The 18798-nt window shown below is 36.2% G+C and overlaps 1 protein-coding gene across 1 annotated transcript in view; it reads left to right on the top strand.

Moving 5' to 3' along the window:
- Positions 1–1249: 1249 nt before the first annotated feature.
- LOC128854917 (neuropeptide CCHamide-2) overlaps positions 1250–18798 on the top strand; it is a 40633-nt gene continuing 23084 nt past the window's right edge. The window contains exon 1 of the mRNA XM_054089377.1: positions 1250–1607. The gene's annotated coding sequence lies outside the window, so the exon portion shown is untranslated. The remainder of the gene's footprint in view (positions 1608–18798) is intronic.

Consider the following 18798-nt stretch of genomic DNA (forward strand, 5'->3'; position numbering starts at 1 on the left):
TTGAAAAATGCAGCTGCTTATCAATAAATTTTTCTCGTCTGATAAAATCTGCGCTAACGATAAATAAAAAGTTCAACTGTCTTCATTCGTACAACACGACAGATTTGGATTAGAAAATCGTGTCATAATTACGATCAATTTTGCTATGATTGTGGCATATTGATGGCACTATTGATATGATTATTAATATTATTACTTACGGATATGTAAAATTAATAAAACGAAAAAAAAACGATCCGAACGATGGATGATTTAAAAAGAATTATTTCGCACCTATAAATTTCCTTTTTGTGGTAAACAAGCTGATAACAAGGGCGAGTGTGCATAACAAAAACATTACGGCTACAAAGTGAAAAGTGCAAATGGCAGCAAAAGGCAACACACTAGGCAACTGGTAATAAGCAATTGAGCAGAAATACAAGTAGGTGCAATTTCAGTGACAAAACGGGTGCAAACAACAATTTACTTCACTACTAAGTCCAATATACATACATATTTGAGGTTAGTAACGCGTCGAAGGTGAGTGCTGCGTTTATGTGTGTGTATGTGTATTATGAAATATGGATTTGTGAGTCAGAACACATATTATTCATATTCGATTGCTCTGCATTATCGAATTCATTTGCATAAAACCAATTCTAAAGTAAATCTGCTGACCTTTCTCATTTAAGCCACATAAATGCCCTACACATTCAAAAACATTTGCACACTAGACCTGTAGTGACCACGTATACATCACCACTGATAGCATGATTAACTTAACCAATTAAACATAGTAATCATTTAATATATCCTTGCCGAAAACATGTAAGAAAATACGCCTTCAATTCAAATGGCCTGCATTTAAAAAGATGAGCAGCTATCAAAATAGAAAGTTGCCTACAGAAGTTTTAACCCATGGGAAGCCGAAATACAAACATCAATTCAAAGTGGAAAAAGTCAAAACGCAAAATACCTTGCGGGAAGAGATAAAAGAGCAGCATTTGTTGAGCCTACGCTTTTGGCCATGCGCCTCTCTAAAGTCACCGCAATTTCGCCTCTTCTTGCAGGGCTATGCGAAATGCTAAGTAGGTGTTGAATGAAGCGTTGGGTGGGCGGGCGGTCGTTCGTACTTCACCAACCATACTCGGCAGCACTCGGTCATGATTGTGGCCTGTGATTGGCTAAACGGCAGAATCCTGTTGCTCGGTCGACCCTTATCGTTATTAGCCGAGTATAAAATGCCGACGCGCAATGTAAAGGTCCCATTCAAATTTGGCGCTTGCACACTTTAGCAGCTTATTGTGACCGGAAGAATTCAAAGTCGTACTACCTGTAAATATTGCAGTTGCATTGAAACGCGTAACAACAAGTGGCATTAACGTATAGAATACTTATGAAAGTACTTTTTATTTACAAGTAAAAAATAAAAGAAGTAAACAGATGCACTGCTCACATTCCAGCATCTCAAGTAAACGCCGTATAGTTTGAATTGCAATAATATTGCGCGTGATAAAAATCGGTAGAACTTTCTTTAAAAAGGCGGTATAGTGATCGCGGTGAAATAGTGTACTGCCTATTAACTTTATTCAAGAATTCAAAACTCTTAGCGAATTCATAGAAAATTGGTAAGTAAATATGTAAACTTAGGAATATAAATGCATTCGATTTCGACTTTCTAAAATTTAAATCAAAATAACTTGCCCAGATCCAATTTGAGTGCCAGGCTTTAGAAAAAAACATAAATTAAATGCATCAAAGATGAACAAAATCATGCAATTTGTTAAACTAATTTGTTGGTTATTTATTTTTATTTTATATCTATTAAGTTTGAGTTTATTGAGTTCCTGAGCATAAAGGCATAGAGGGAAACGAGAGAGTGGATGGAATAGCTAAAGGAGGCGCGAAGCTTTCGGGGGATCAAATAAGTCAAATACTTAAACCCCTGCGCACAATTCAAAAATAACTTGAGGAGCGCTTGCTAAGAAAGGCAAAAGGCAGATGGCTTAGCCTAACCAATTGCAAAGTTGCCAGAATGATGTGACAAGTATAATAAATCGGTTATATCGTTCGATAGAAGAAACTGTAGAACTTTAGTTGGCATAATAACAGGGCACTACCTAGTTGCAGCTAAATTTAACCATTAACGACGATTGCAGGAAAGGTACAATAGAAACCTTGGAGCATCTTCTATGCTACTGTCCGGCTCTCCCGAAAACTATGCTATCTGGGTGCTTATAGCTTTGAAAGGGTAGAATCTATCCCTGAACTGGAGCTCGAGCGACTCCTGAAATTCACGAACAGTACGCATATCTTGAGTGTTGCACATTTTCGCTAAATAGGACTCGGATCTGGCATCGGTATGGACCAAATTGGTCTTTGCGTGGCTTCGGCCAGCTAGTATAACTAACCAAAAACACACAATATAATATCGGCTGAGTAAAATTCAGTAGCAAGGCTGTCATAGTGGTAATGCAACGCTACTTGTTTTCCCTGCAAGCATAGTAGATTTCAACGACGAAGGTCTAGTTTCACAAAGGCAAGTAGATACACTGGAAATATCCTTAGTTAATATCCTCCGAAAAAGTGCAAGACTTCATTCTCGTTTCGATGCTTTCCATATCTACAAATAATGAAAAGTTATAAACAAGTTAATCACCAATGTAAAGTTACTTTACCGTCAATCATAACTCTTTTGTAATAGAAGGAATAAGTAAATTATCCTTTCTTTATTTATAAAGCCTTTTAGTTTTTCTAACATCTAAGAAGTTCGCTGTAATAATATTTGTGTACCCCAACTGTGAAACATTAAGAGGAGAAAGGAAACTGTGAAAAATAAAGTTAAGGCTCTTTAATTCACTTCCGTGTGATTTTAATTGAAATTTTCTGGCCATTACAGATTCTACCCGAAATACCCACTTAAGCAAATTGGGCAGAACGCGTCAGTCTTATCTTTCGGGGGATCAAATAAGTGCTAACTCAGAGGTTATTAAAAGTATCAAGTCCTCAAACTTGGTATTTTCATCGCAGAGTGAACCTTCCTCTATCTGCACCAGCTCCGCCAGGTATCGCATCGAATACTTTTGGGGTTGGAGCGCTTGTATCCATTCCTAAGATATGACGCAGCCGACAGAATCGTTAGACCTTTATTCCTTGCTTTATTTTCACGTCGCTGTTAAGCTCATGCGGCTAATTGCCGCGTACACCATTTTTGGGAGTTTGACCGAGCTCCTCCTCTTATTTGTGGTGTGCAACTTAATGTTGAATGGAGGAGCCTACAGTTTCAAGCCGCCTCCGAAGGGCAAATATTTTTTTTTATGAGGAGCTTTTTCATGGCAGAAATACACTCGGAGATTTGTCATTGCCTGCCGAGGGGCGACCGGAATTAGGAAATAAACTGCGATATTAACTATTCCTAAAATACTAAAATTCATAAATATCCTACAAAAGCTTTCTTCTCAGTGCTCTAACCCCATAAACATATATAAGTACACCTTCCATCTCAAATATCATAAACTTTACTTCCTTTTTCTCATATGAGCACTCGCTCTTTTAACATTTCGTGTTCAATATTTAGAATACAATAGAAATTGTTTAACTTAACTTATTGTATGGAAGATGTAAATGTGGTATTAGGATCGCCTCATTGCATGTTGCCATCAGTTATACTTCTGAGCCACACATTAGCACAAGCGTATTGAATGATTTAGCAACTGAAGTTTCTTTTAATCGAGAGACGGATTCGCGACTACTTCTCCCAGGCTCCCAAGTAAATAGAAGTCTGGAAAATAATATTGTATTTATTAATAAACAGGCGTATAGCTCCATACGAGCCTAGTGATTGGTGGGCGCCATGTACCATGCATGCATTTCTGCTATGAAAAGCTTCGTTTCAACACCCTTCAAAGATGCATGAGTTTGTCTATAATACTTATTTGTATTCAATTAGTCAACGATGGTTTTAAATAAAAATTCTTACATTTTACGCCCAATAATGAAAACAGAGTAACATAATAATGAAAATGAAAATGGCTTTATTGTTTTTCATAATATTCTCTTTGGAAGTCAATACACTTCTTCATTTGCTTGAAACAATTTTCAGAGCACTTTTGCCACTCAGAAGTGAACTTTGACTTCGTATTTAATTTTTTATGTTCGGGAACAAAACAAATTAAAAATCATTAGGTGCCAAATCAGGGCTGTAAGGCGGATGGCCCAATAATTCAATCTTTGCAATGCTTAAAAACTTTTTTGTGTGAGCCAACATGTGAGAGATCATATCGCCTTAGTGAAGTATGACTCGTCTTCGACGTTTGGTTTTCCTTAATTCTCCGAAAACTTCTGGCAAACAAATGGTTGTGTACAACTCCGAATTTAATGTTTTAAATTTCTCTAGTGGTACAGTTGAGACATGAAAAGATTTTCCGAAAAAACTGGCCACCATTCGCTTTGAGGAGCTTCTTCTGCAAATAACTTTTGTTGGATTAAGCTCTTTTTGGAATACCCATACTGTCGATTGCTGTTTCGTCTAGATCCAATATTCACCAAGTCACCTGTTCCGATGTCATAGACGTACTTTGCGGCACCACGGCTGAGTTTCTTCAGCATTTCCTCACACCAATCGGCACGTGTCCTTTTTGGCCAATTGTCAAATTATGCGGTATCCAACGAGATAAAATATTTTTGATGAAGAATATTGATCAATTGTTTCTGCCACAACAACCGTTTTTGCACGGCCATCACGAAGCTCATGCTGCAAGGATTGACGGCCTCGATGGAACTCGTTGTACGAGTACCAGCATTTCCCAGTACCACACTTAGGTGCTTCAACGCTAAAGTCCAACTAATTTGAGCAATGCGCTCATGTCTCGGTAATTCACTTCGAAAATTTAAATAAATCATCGCACAAAAATTCACGAGTTAATTTCATCCTTAGGGCGAGATGAATTTTTCAGCTCACTGAAAAAATAACAAATAAAGCTCGTAAGTTAAAATGTTGTATGTGAGTTTAATTACAAAATACCAAACTTTTTGATAAAAATATCGAATAACAACTCATTACACGTAATATTTGCAAAAGCGAACCTGTTAAAAGGCGACTCTTGTAATTAATGTCGTATAATAAAGCTATATAGGTGATGAGAGTAAAGTGATGTTTGTTGTAATTTGTAATTTTATTTTAGAATGATTCTAACCTGAATTATTTTCTAACGTTTCGAACTCCTTTTTACTATACTCAATGTCTCCAAAACAAAATTTAAATGTGACGGGACTTTTGGTTCTAAAGTTATAGCAGAATATGAGTTTCACGCCCCTCTACTTACTAGGCGTATCTATTGCTCCCTCACCCCAAATTTCAAAGAGTTTCTTATGTTTTAAAAATTATGAGCCACTTAAAATTTCGCTCAGGAAAGTATAATTGTTCAAGCGAAAACATACCTGTATTTTATTTCAGGACCTCTTTGAATAGATCTACGCAGCCGATTTTCCACCTGGTCACCAGGTACAATGTTCATTATATATGCATATGTATTTATATGAATCAACTCATCCCTCATATATGTTCTTAATATGTAGTATAAATACATATATATATGTATATACATATTGGTTTGAATATAAATAAACTAAGCTGATTTCTTTACTATGTTAAACGCGGTGAGCTATAAAATAAATCTGTATGCGTAAGTACATATGTATGTACTTTCATACAAGCATAAACTACTTTTTTTTAAATACATACTTATAATATTTCTATACGCGATAATTTTAATTGCTCTAAGCGCTAAGCGCCAAAACGCCAACCACTAATGCCATCATTGATGTACAGGGTCCGGCACTCGAAGTCTAACCAATTAAAAAGGCCATAAATTTAGTTTGGAACATTTCTTTTAATCAATTCAAAGTAAAAAATGTGTGAATGTGTACAAAATTAAGAATCAATTTACTTTTGCTCGATATGACCACCTTTTGCCTTGATTATGGCCTGGAGACGGTATAGGAACGAATCGCAAGCTGGTCGAATGGGACTTGCAGAAATTTTGGCCCACACGCGGAGAATTGCTTTTTTCAGCACCTCGAGACTGGTGAATCTTTTAGTTCGGACCTCGCTCTCCAAAATGGGCCAAAGAGAATAATTATAATCCATCCGAGCCGCGTCTAATGAAGAGATCCATTGTGTAGACGTTATGAATCTCGGAACGTTTTTTTAGCCATTCTTGGTTCACTCGAGCTTTGTGAGACGGTGCAAAGTGCTGTTGAAACGTCCATAGTCTGTCACCAAAATGTTTGTCTGCCCATGACTTCAAAGAGAGCTCCAGAATACTTCCCCGATAATATTTCGCATTTACTTTGACGCCAGGCTCGATGAAAATGATCGGAGAGAGCCCTTCTGCGATTACAGTGGCTCAAGCCATTACTTGTGGCGGGGGCCAATCGATGACTCAGATTCTCGTATGAACAAATACAGTCTATCGTTTTGGTAGTTTACAAATTGCTTAACTTGAAAAATTTTCTCGTCATAAAACACAATGTTCTGAAATTGACCGCTTTCGGCCAAGGGTAAGGCTTGACTTTGAAATCATTTTTCAGTATGCGGCGGATGCTACGGTAAGATATTTTCAGTTCTATCGCCATTTGATTGGCACTTCAGCAGGAATTTTGCTCAAGTCACTTCGTAAACGATTTCACGTGACTTTCCAGTGTTTTGATGGCCACTTCCATGATGTTTCGCGATTCTACCAGTATCGTTGTAACGAGTAATGATGAGATAAACAAAAACTTTAATTACTTTAAGTGGTCGAGCTCACGAACAATCGCTGGTTGTGATTTTCCAGCCAAATATAATGCAATCACACTGTTACGTTTGAAATCCGTTACTGGTTTTCTTTTTTCGCGTTTACTCTCGGCGAGCGGTCTAAAGTTGGTTACACTTCGAGTGCCGGACCCTGTACTTATCCGGGTTGTTACCATGTAACATTTTCTTTAACCCAATGCTTGAATGAATGGTCATGAAAGCTAAAAGGAATAAATATTCAAAGCAAATGAATAGAAAAGCTTTGGCACAGAAAAAGTGTGTTTTGTGTCCAGGACAGGAAGTGGAATGTTGTACGACTTTCGCTGGCTGGCTTTACAAATTTCTTTTTTATTTTATTCATAATTCTATTTCCTCCTACAAAGCAAGTATATTTAGCCTACGGCTATGGTAGCTGAGCACTTAAACTTTACAGACTACTTTATTATTAATTTCATAATTGATTTGCACTCAAATAAATGCCGTTACATAACACCAATATACATGAATCACCGTGGTTTGTACAATTTCGTTTCTCTTTAATTGGGCGTGTTTGTTTGGATTGAGGCGTATGTTGACTCCTGAAAATAAAATGAATGCAACTATGCTATTCCTCCACTCTATTTTGTTAATACAATAAATTAGCCATAAAAATAACAGCCATCTCGAGCTAGTATACAGAGCCCACGGCTATTTTTTCGGATGGCTCTAGGCTGCAAGAAATGGTAGATACGCTCTTCGCTTCAACGATGTCTCACTTAAGTTAAGCTTTCGTGGTTAAGTATAGTAGAAGGTCTTTCCGAATGGATAACAATAACGAGGGACGCTCGGCACTGAGTGACATACATTTTTTTTCGAAATTTGAAACTTTATTGACGTAAAATGGTTACAAATTTAATATTCAAAATATTGTCCATCGCTTACTACTACTTTTTCCCATCTTTCTGGCAATTCACGGATTCCCTTTGTGAAAAATTCGGTCGGTTTTGCCGCAATCCACGAATCGATCCATTTTTTGACTTCATCGTAATTACGGAAGTGCTGGTCAGCCAGGCCATGTTGCATCGATCGGAAGAGATAGTAATCGGATGGCGCAAGGTCTGGACTATACGGCGGGTGGGGTAGGACATCCCATTTGAGCGTTTCTAAGTATGTTTTGACCACTTGTGCAACATGTGGCCGAGCATTGCAAAATAACTTTGTCGTGTCTATCGGCGTATTGCGGCCGTTTTTCTCGCAGTGCTCGGCTCAAACGCATCAATTGTCGTCGGTAGACATCCCCCGTAATCGTTTCATTCGGTTTCAGTAGCTCATAATACACAACACCCAGCTGGTCCCACCAGATACACAGCATAACCTTCAGGCCATGAATATTCTGCGCCGACGTCGATGTTGAAGCATGGCCAGGGTATCCATACGTTGCCCGACGTTTTGGATTGTCGTAATGGACCCACTTTTCATCGCCAGTCACAATTCGATGCAAAAAACCCTTTCTTTTGTGCCGTTGAAGCAGTTGTTCGCATGCCATAAAACGGCGTTCAACGTCTCTTGGCTTCAATTCATACGGCACCCAATGGCCTACCTTTCGGATCATTCCCATGGCTTTTAAACGTTTGGAAATGGTTGATTGATCAACTCCCAAAGTTTTTGCAACCTCTTCTTGCGTTTGAGCCGGATCTTGATCGAGCAATTCCTCCAATTCGGTATCCATGAACTTTGGCGGCGCACCCTCGCGTTCTTCGTCTTCCAAGCCAAAATCACCACTTTTAAAGCGTGCAAACCACTTCTGGCACGTTCGCTCAGATAGAGCATGCTCACCATAAACTTCCACCAAGATACGGTGACTTTCGGCTGCTTTTTTCTTCATATTAAAATAATGAAGAAGAATTCCCCGCAAAAACACATTATTTGGCACGAAATTCGACATTTTCAAGTGTGGTAAAAATATTGTTGTTTACGCTTCAAATAAAAAACTTATACTGACGTTTGTGCCTTACGACAGTAGCTCTCCAATGAATGTTTGGAAATGTGGATCGATGGAATAATAATCAAGTTACGCCATCTGTTGTAAAACCGCACGAACTTATTGATAGTCCTATTATTTACCATTTACTCTGACAGCCAAGCTGCTGTTCGTAATGCTTAAATGTCGACATATAATCACACAAAAGGAATCTACCAAATGCAGAAGTTTGCGGAACGAGCAGGCTTTGCAAAGTACCACAGGTATAGTTAGCATGGGGCATTGCACCGCTGATGAACTAGTAAGACGGACGTATGATTATTCATTCAAGGAAATTCTATTTATAAATTCCATCCCTGAAGTGAGAATCAGGAAGGGCTTCAAATAAGCTTCCACAGATTTTATGACCTCATCATTTCATTAAAAACGCTTTCCACGCAAGAATTTGTTTAGATCTAGAAGAAGATGGAAGTCGCTAGGGGCGAAATCAGTTGAATTCGGTGGATGCTCCAACAATTCGAACTTTAATTCATAGATTTTAGCCATTATAAAAATGCTCTTGTGACATGGTGCATTGTCCAGATGAAAAGGAATTTTTTTCTTTTGCAAACTGGGTCTTTGTTCACTATTTTTTTCCTTCAGCAGGTCTACGAGATTACAATATTATTCAGAATTTATTGTTGTACCAGTTTGCCAGTAATCCACAAATAAAATTCCTTTCACATCCAAAAATGCACCCATTGTGCACACAGTGATCTTAAACCCAATACTACAATCAAAATATTACTTACACTGTCCAATGCGATGCCTAGCGCTTCTACTAAATATCTTTCAGTCACTCGATGATTTTCGAATACGATATCCTGTATTTTTTCTACAATTTCTGGTGTTGTTGCTGTTTTTGAACGTCCTTGACGTGGATCGACTCCAAGGCTTTCTACTGTACTAATTGATGGCGAAAAGTCCTTATACTTTTCAACATTCATTCATACGTTTCCTTTGCTTTTAAACCTTCCAAAAATAAAATTTCAGTCAGTGAATGATATTTGATTGAATTGAATGAATTGCCAGATTGAAAGAGTGTACCAAAATAACAAAAAAAATATAGGCTAGTAGCAACGCTTTCTCTTATCGAACTTCCTAACTTATTGGACAAGGGCAGGAAAATACTAATCCTGTAGTATTGGCTTAAATCGAGATGCATCAAAGTGGTAAATAGCAGTTGATTTGCAGAACAGACCTATACGTTAATTAAAAATATGGTCAAACGATGATAAAAAAGATTCAAATCAGGTCAACTGCCTGCGAAGCTTTATAATTTTTACAAATGCCCTCGTACGTCAATCACATTTGACACTTGTGAACTAGAACAAACAGACAAACAGTGGAGCGCGTAAAAATCAAAATAAATATTTCTACCCCTCAAAATCTTTTTTTTTTTTTTCAAATAGTAAAAAATTTATTAAAAAACAAAATTGGATAATTAATTATGCACCACCTTGAATGTAATAATTATGCACGTATATGTATGATATTACTTCTGTCTGAAAACTAATTTCATGAGTTTTTTTTTCATAGTAATAAATACATATTTAAGAATATTTTGTAAATACTGCCTAGCATTTCACCTTTTTTAACAAAATTGAAATTGCACGCAATCAAAATAATCTTGCAGGATCATAATTTATGCGCATATATATATATATATATATACCTATATAATTGGCGCGTAAACCCTTTTTGGGTGTTTGATCGAGCTCCTCCTCCTATTTGTGGTGTGCGTCTTGAAGTTGTTCCACAAATTATGCGTATAGCATATCTTTATTTAGCAATACTTGGGCGCAACTTAATGTCAAATAAGTGTCATTACCATTCATTACAATACATTGCGCATAATCTGAAAGAAAACAAAGCACGTCACCATCACATTTAATGATGGTAACCGTATTCAAGCCAGCTAAAAAGTTGGCGCCCAATGTCAGGTGTTCTGTGTGACAAAAATATGCCGATGAAACTAAAAGGCGACATTTATAAAACTGTGGTCCGACCCGCAATTCTGTATGAATCTGAATGCTGGCCACTGTCCGCTAAGCAGGAGCAAAGGATCCAAGTGGGATGAGAATGCTTCGTTGGGTTGCGTGCGTAATAAAACTGGACAAAATAAACAATAAACACATCAGAGGTGAGAGCTACCTCCTGTGGCACCAATAATTGTGAAATTGAGGGAAAATCGTTTGCGCTAGTATGGGCGAATAATGAGAAAACCAAATCAATATGCAACAAAGAAATTAGAAACTCAGCCGCTTCCATCAATGGGGCGTGGCAGACCCTTTAAATTCTAAATAAGTACCATTCAAAATGATATCCAGCGGAATGAAGTCAACGAAGGTACGACCCAGAACCGCTTTTTGCTTATAATTAGAGAACGACCGAACTTTGGCTCCCGCTTCAACCATGTTCGCCCACAAAAGTTCTGTTCGGTTTAGGTTCGGCTTCAGTCAAAATAAAAACCAAACTTTGGCCGAACATTTCTTTATTTGTATTCCTTTAAAAAAAATTCAATACAGCGTTTGGCATTCACACGACAGCGATATTAATTACACAAATTGAAGACTTACCTTAATGAGTATCTGCGGCCAAGAAGCAGAGATTACTGATATCAAAGCCCACATTTTCTATTTTAAATGTTTATGTATATAATTCCCCAAATTGTATCAAATTGCCCAAATTTTAAAAGAAGCCATCTTTAATTGACGGTAGTACTTATTCTTCTTTCCAGTCCCCTTTCAGAGTGGTTCACCTATGTACATATGCACATTAGTTCCGAGTGCTTCACCGAGATTTAAATTATACATTATAACCCTTTATGTTGTCTGAAGTTGCCACTTTTAAGCTGGAAATGCAGACAAACTGATGTTTTTACACTATGAAGGAATAGGCATTTCGCTCTGGCATAACCAGAAGAAAGGCACATATGCTCAACCCAGCCCAACTCTATCCCAGGTTTATTGAAGGAGCTGTGCTTGGATGAGGTGTTGTGATAAGTAATGGGCGAAGGTCGAAGTGCAAACTTCTACTTCTCATTCTTTCACTCAATGATTAATTTCCATATAAAATTATTCAACCTTGATTATTAAATAATTACTACATGTACACAATGTATATTATACAAGAAGTGAAATTAATGTAACTGAATCTGAGGAACATTTGTTTGCTTTTTTTTAATATTAAAATATCCGTGGCCGTTTATTACATGGGCCCTTGAAATGTTCGTTTTGGTTTCGGCTAGACTTCGGCCTTAAAAATAGAAGTTCGGTGGTTCTCTACTTATAATGACTCTACCATTGACTAAAAAATTGCATCTACAGAAACACCTCAGCGCCTAGAGTGCTGAGCAGTGTCTTGCAGGGATCTATTCTTCACTTGCTTCCTATGTTACTACGAGTGCATACGTGCATGGCCATATTTTTATATGTATGTATGTATATGTATATATACTTATCAGCGTGTGCAATAAATTCCATTGCGTTGTTGTTTGTGCGAAAAAATCACCAATCTAATCTTTATTCCCGCACTTATCGCCGATGACATGCGTTTAGGTCGAATGGTCTCATCATTTCGACCCCTTTTTGTTTTCAAGAAAATCACTTTTCAAGCTTAATCGGGTTGAGAAATTTTATTTGTGCTTCTACAAGTATCTCTAATTAAATTAGTGGCAAATTTAATTTGTTTACAACGCTCCAGATGCACAAGTTTATTTCGTTATTTTATTTTACTTTTTTTTTTTTTTTAATTTTTTGTAAGTGTGTAGATGTTGTTTGAAGTGATAATAATTTGCGAGTTAGTTATCGGACAATGCAGGACACTCGGGATGAGGTTCGCGGCAATTACTCGTAATTGTGCATTATGTTTATGTGTATGACATTCGGAATTCGGAAAACGTAGGTTCGAATCTCCCTGAAACACCAAAATGAAGAAAAAGTTCTTTCTAATAGCGGTCGCTCCTCAGCAGGCAATGGCAAACCTCACTCACAGAGAACGACCGGATCTTACACAATCACAACCCGCTGACTCATTTTTCGGTCATTACATAAGATCTTTTGATGGAAAAAGGCATAACATCGTTGCTCGATATAAAATCCTGCTACTTTTTTATTCCTAAAGATCAAGTCAGTCCTCAAGTTAACTCCTTATGACTGAGAGGGCGAGGTCAAGGAAGCTACCTGCGAAATTATATAAGGAAATATTTATTATATTCCCAACAAATATCATTGACAATTAGATAAAGCCATTCATCAGTTGAGGGACTTTTGCAAGCCCATTGACCGGTTGGAGCGCAAGAAAAGACTATCTCGCCCAAGACATATACAAGGTAGAAGTGACAACCCAATCGAACTCCCTCATACCTGACTATTATGTCAAGCAAGTGTTGGGACCCTTATTAACCCTTTGAATTACATATATCATTTTTGCTAAAGCTCAAGATGATTTCAAGTGAAAGTGTTTGTAAATATGAAAATATATAAAATTATTTTACGTAATTATGTATTCTACATAATTCTATATATTATATTTTTATATTATTTTTCCCCCACATATTATATTGTATATATTTTTATTTATTTTTATATACATATTATATAATTATGTGGATTTCCTGAAAATTAATATTTAAATATTTAAAATATAGTTACTGCTTTTCGTTTTAATATAAAGTGGAAACTCATTATTCTTATTTCTTTATTCTAATTTATAACAGTTGGTTCAAAATTCGTCATCCAGTTTAGTTTTTGAATAACTTTTTTAGTGAATAAAAAAATTTTCAATGTTAGAAATTTATTATTTCGAGATTTATTTTTTTACTTATCCCGGATACCAGTTTTTATACTTATAAATAAAAGGTAATCAATTTAGAGTTATCGGAGTTTAAATTGAAATAAAACAAAGAAAACTCAAATTGATTGGGAAATATTTATTATTTTTGTGTACAACCATTCATGACAATTATTTTTTAAAGACAATCTCTTCCGCAACTGCGCCGTAATTCGGCCATTCATAAACACCAATTTTGAATGACTCGCTAGAGGACTTCGTTCGGTATCTAAAGAATAACTTTAATGATGTTGGCTTCCAATGCTTCAGTCGAAGCTGATTTATCCCCAAAGCATTTAGACTTTACATACCCCACAAATATAAGTCCAAAGGTGTGGTACCACTGGTCCGAGACGGGAGATAAATTGCTCACCGAAACGTCGACTCAGTAAATCAATTGTTTCATGGGCTTTATAGCAAATAGCCCAGTCTTGATGGAACCAAGTGTTATGGAGATCACGGGCTTAAATTTCCGGCATCAAAAAGTCGATTATCTTGGCGCGATAGCATGTTCGCCATTTAGGGTTGCTTACATTTGCCATTTATTGTTACATTGGCGCCAGCCTCGTCTTTGAAGAAATATGGATCGATGATTCTTCCAGCCCATAGGTCGCACCAAACGGTGTTTTCAAGGGATGTAATGACTGTTTTTGAATAGCTTTGGCTTGCTCTTCAGCCCAAATACGGAAAATTGTTATGGGCATTAAGTTAAAAATGGGCCTTATCGCTGAACACCATAAATTGGCTTAAGCGCTGGATAAACACTTTACACATAGCGTCGATTTGCGTAATACAATTGTACGACTAGTAAACATTGTTGAGGCGGAACTATTTCCATGATGAAATGTCAATGAATATATATACATACATATAATTGGCGCGTTCCCCCATTTTGGGTATTTGGCCGAGCTCCTCCTACTATTTGTGGTGTGTGTCTTGATGTTATTCCACAAATGGAGGGATGTACAGTTTCAAGCCGACGCCGAACGGCAACTATTTTTATGAACGGGGTTTTCAAGGCAGAAATACACTCGGAGGTTTGCCATTGCCTGCCGAGGGGCGACCGCTATTAGAAAAATGTTTTTCTTAATTTCGGGGTTTCACCGAGATTCAAACCTGCATTCTCAAATACTGAAAGATAATATGTATACTGAAATACTAAAAGAAATTATGTATTTAGTTTAACAGTAGTCACGCGAGATCTGTCAAACCCCCCTATTGGAAAAAGTAACTCCGATCTGATCACCTTTTATATACAGCAAACCTTTAAACAAGCAAATAGTATGCATATGAAAATTGTGTTGGCGCACGGGTCGTATGAGTGACATTTTAGGTGTGGGGAACAAAAGCCAATTTCTTGTTCAGATAGTGCGGATAACTGTTACAAAGTGACAGTAATTTCATAAATTATAACTTCTTTTTGGGTTTGATAGCCAGACAGTGCCAGAATTGGAAAGATAAAGGAAATAGTTCTGATGGCATCGAAATAATGAAAAATTCCAATTCATTTAATCTTAATTTGCTGAACCATACCAATGTCTTCGCTGATCCTTTCTAAGGATAGAAATGTACTCGAAGACTTACTATTGACAGCCACACGCAGTACCTATAGTATAACAAAGATGCAGCTGGGCGTAATGTATTTCCACACACATCACGCGAAACGGCAATCACTTCAACCTGAAACTCACCTACATATAATATACACAAGAAAATGGGAGAGATCGCGAATGTATCATGTAGTTGTATATATTATATATCAGCGCTAAGTAATAATTTTCCACTATGAAAATCATTGATGTTCTGTTGTCAAGATAATGCGAGTCCACCCTTTATGGTTCATACATATCTACAATGTATGTACTCGTAGAAGTAGCTATTTATGTGGCTACGTCACTTAATGTCATCACTTATCATTTTGATATCAGATGAACTCATTATAGGCAATAACATGATGGTGATATTTTATTATTTATGGATACTTGCCACTCTCGGTAATCCAAAATCATCCAATCAACTGCTTGATTTGGCAAAAGCCAAAACATTTGGTAGTATTTGTGACAACAGTGTATAGAATAATGATATGATGATATTTATTAATTTATCACAAGTATATACTCACAACAACAACAACAACAACATACACAAATTCATGCGAGTATTTGCAATTAAGTATGTATGTACATCTATAAGTATGTATCTACTACTATAAAGATGCAAATTAACAGCGACTACTGTTGAATAGATTAATCAAGTGCAAACATATTTACACTTGACGCATATACAAATATTTATCAACATACTTATTTGCACATTAAGTGTTAATGGTTCACCTAGTCTGCAAGTACACATTACCCTGTTTATCAGCGACGCGAAAATTTAATAACAAGTCTGCGGTGCTTAAAATAGCACTACAAGTGGTTATTTATGGATTTCTCAGCATACAGATGATTGATATTATATTTAATTATACATACGCACACACATATATAAATAGTTCTTAGTGTTTCCATTTATTTTTATTAAAACGTCTGATAATTTTCTCACTTAAATACTCCGAAGCGATTAACGCTGAAGAACCAATCTCAGTGAGTTCTACTTATATAATAATAATTGTTTTTGTTGTTTAGAAGCATTGTTGTTGACGTGACAGTACAAGGCTTTCAACAAGTCACCAGTAGCATACGACATTTTTTTGGTGCTGGTTATGCCTTTGAGGCCAATGAATTTTAAAAGAATCGTCATCAAAGCTTTCAGTAAATAAATACATGCACACATACATACATACCATAGATGTACAACATGAGAAAAACAAAAAGGCACAGACGGAAGACTATACTCGTACACCGCGGCGTGTGACAATCGTCAATAAAGAGTATAAACCCTGAGTTGAAAAATAAATTACTTTTATTATTATTAAATACTCTGGTTCATCTGCACTCAAGCGAGTTAATTTCAAGTAGTCGTATTTTTAAAAATACACATTTTTATACATACCTATATAATTTGTTTATTTGAAATAATCTTTGTGGAAAACATGCTGTATGTGCATTTATATACTTCAATAGTGTCATAATCCAAAAACAATTTGTTTTAGATGAGTATGCAGAAATGACCACAAGCTTTCATTTTATGTTACATAAAAAATGCATGGCGATATCTATTCTCATTGGATGAAAAAATAGTACACTTTCACCTAGGCAGGCGTAGTAAATTGGAAACTTTGTAGCTGTTTTCCTCAACACTTTGGTTTTTTGAATTATGACACTCTTGCGCTACATGAACGATAGGTATGTATGAAGTTATAACAAATATACAAAATAAAAATAAATCAGCCAATAGGAAGCCGGTAAGCGGAATATTCGTAAGCCTATTGGAGAATCCCGATTTGTGAGGTGTATTTTTTTATTGTAACTGCTCTTATTTTAATTGCGCACTCTACGTTAACAATTGTCAGCAGCATGGGCGTAAAAATAAATACATAGGTATGCAGTTATGTCATGAAAGGCGTGAGAAAAAAATTTAAACATATTTTGCATATATATTTTACTCATACTTTCATTAAACTATGAGTTCTTATTATTTTTTGGGAATCGAAAGTCCCGCCTTTGATTGTCAAGAAGCCAAAGTATACGCTGAGATGACAATTTTATGCGATTTTTGGAATGTTGGTGCCATTCGCATATTATTTTTAAAATTTATTTTTTAAAATTAATATTTTTTTTAATTTGAATGTCATAGTTCTAAATAAATAAATAATGATTAATGTAAGAAATACATTGATATTTTAACGAATTTATTATATCTTCAGCTCCTTGCCCATTCACGTTCGATCATTACTTCAAAATTTTCTTTGATTTTTGAAACATATTAATATTTAGTAACTTTCTTTTCTTTTGGAAAGAAATAATTGCTTTTAATAAATCAAGAAATGAAATATGTTTAATTAGCCCTTTTCAAATTACTCAAGTGAGAGTAGTCCTGAGTAATCACAATCTTCGCCAATTTAGTACCTGAGCAATTAATTACTCAACTCGTTCGAATAGTCAATCAAGCGCATGGCTTTAATTTATCATCTAATATCGATACTCTGCGAACAGCCTATGCACAGAAGTGTTCAAATGTCAACAATCCACAGTAAAATTTAAAGTTAACCCACGGCACATTAAACGGTTAGCAGAAGTAGAGCAAAAAGAACAAGAGCAATGTACAATACATATTTTGTTTTTGTTCCTTAGAATGCAAAACTCCATAAAAAAAGATTGACAATTAGTGCAATTTCAACAAAATTTGAAAATTAAGAGCCCAAATAAATAAAAAAAATTGCAGTCCTACTGCTGCTATATGTTTAATGTGCAATGAGTTAAAAAAAAACAAATTCGGCATTGCTCGGCCATACAACTTCGTTTCGGGCTCAGCAAAAATTTGCTAAGCATTTCTTTACTTCTTTGTGTTCAATAAGTTATGAACCTTTTCGAAAATACGACCATAGAATTTTGTTTCGGCCTCAGCAAATTTTCCCAATCATTTTTTTACTTACTTTGTTCAATAATTTATGAACCTTTCCAAGTATATATGTATATATAATTGGCGTGTACACCCTTTTTTGAGTGGTTGGCCCAGCTGCTCCTCCTATTTGTGGTGTGCGTCTTGATGTTGTTCCACAAATGGAGGGATCTACAGTTTCAAGCCGACTCCGAACGGCAGATATTTTTATGAGGAGCTTTTTCATGGCAAAAATACATTCGGAGGTTTGCCATTGCCTGCCGAGGGGCGACCGCTATTAGAAAAATATTTTTCTTATTTTTGGTGTTTCACCGAAATTCGAACCTACGTTCTCTCTGTGAATTCCGAATGGTAGTCACGCACCAAGCATTCGGATACGGCGGCCGCATAACCTTTCCAAGTATGATCTTGTATTTCGGCCATTTTATTGCGAAATTTTTTTAATTTTTTTATCAGTACCATTAACTAATTAAAGAAAATAAAACGTTGACTAATTTACTTAGAACTGCTTACAAAGAATAACGGAATTACTTTGTAGGAAAAATAACGAGAAAAATCGGTTCGGTTTCGGTGTAACATTTATCAAATTGGTCGAAGTTACAAGGATGATATATTACCAAGTTGGGCCATTCGAACCAAAATTGTGAAAGTAACTTCGACTGTCACGTCACCAGGGATTCGCCAG

The sequence above is a fragment of the Anastrepha ludens genome, chromosome 2, assembly GCF_028408465.1.
Source record: "Anastrepha ludens isolate Willacy chromosome 2, idAnaLude1.1, whole genome shotgun sequence".
NCBI classification, from domain to species: Eukaryota; Metazoa; Arthropoda; class Insecta; order Diptera; family Tephritidae; genus Anastrepha; species Anastrepha ludens.